Source organism: Protomyctophum bolini, assembly GCF_963924005.1.
Source record: "Protomyctophum bolini genome assembly, chromosome: 3".
Lineage (NCBI taxonomy): Eukaryota > Metazoa > Chordata > Actinopteri > Myctophiformes > Myctophidae > Protomyctophum > Protomyctophum bolini.
The window spans coordinates 38,631,890-38,633,000 of record NC_137864.1 but is presented as its reverse complement, the minus strand read 5'-3'; the positions used below and the strand labels follow the sequence as shown (position 1 = coordinate 38,633,000).

General features: G+C 44.6%; 1 protein-coding gene across 1 annotated transcript in view; it reads right to left on the bottom strand.

Moving 5' to 3' along the window:
* Window positions 1-765, bottom strand: part of hand2 (heart and neural crest derivatives expressed 2) — an 11,431-nt gene extending 10,666 nt beyond the window's left edge. The window contains exon 1 of the mRNA XM_080759343.1: window positions 1-765. This exon is cut by the window's left edge and continues 777 nt beyond it. The gene's annotated coding sequence lies outside the window, so the exon portion shown is untranslated.
* Window positions 766-1,111: the final 346 nt, after the last annotated feature.

The window sequence follows — 1,111 nt, the reverse complement described above, 5'->3', positions numbered from 1 at the left end:
ATTCACTCCGGTTGTTATGAACGGCTAGCGGTTTTCCCGTTGAATCTCTCCATCGTTTTTTTGGACCGCTATCGGCCTACCGAGGGGGGAAACTTATCAAATAAAATAAAATACAATACGAATAATTCGTCCGATCGATGGTCCGACTCCGGAATCCTCCTCCTCCTTCTAAACTACAAAAAATAATAAAAAAAATAATAACTTCCAACTCTCCCGGTGAAAAAACAAAAAAACTAACAAAAGCAAAGCCGGTTGAATCAGTTGGGACTATGCAGTTCTCAGTGGTTGGCTTGTAAATAAATAAGAGTCACTTACAGGCGTTCTGATCATCATTCTAAGTTCTAACTGTGGAAACGGGAAGAAACTCACAGAAGTTGGCCATTCCATTATTTCTCAGTGTCGCCGCATCTGGCGTCTCAGCGTCTACAGACGAGACGACCCCCCCAAATAAATCCGCCCCCAAAACAACCATCGATCCCCTCTCCTCCGATCCACGGGCACACGAAGACGGAGGACAGACAGCCTCGGAGGAGCCACTCGGGGACGCATGGACGATTATATAAACATACAGCACACCCCGGGACGGCGAAAGAGAAGCTGAAAAACAATAAGTACCCCCCAAAACCCCCCCGTTCTTCCAAATGTCCTCCAAAATAGACCGGCAGCCGGAGAGAGGCTCTGCGGGCAGGCAGGGCTCCGATCCAGGGGGAGAGGACTGCACACAGTCGGCAGTTATATGTTTCTTTTTGGGGGCATCTGCTGGCTCCGACCGTTTGATCCAGAGTACATTTCTTAAAAAACGTCATTCTTTACTACCGGGGCGGGATCACACAACCCGACTCGTCACAGGCCGTGAGCAGCCAATAGCAGTGGAGGAGAAAAAAAGTATTTACTCAATACTGAAGTATTTAAAAGTAAGAATTAGACTACCGGTACACATTTTTCTTTAGGCTAAATAAGTGGATCGCTGTATGGCTACTGACATTTGGAAATCCCTCCTTCACACATAATGATAATTATTAACAGTCTTAGACTAATACAAACAATAGGCTAAATCTAAAGGACAATACAATAGAAATATAGCGTATACTTATTAATTAATAATACATTT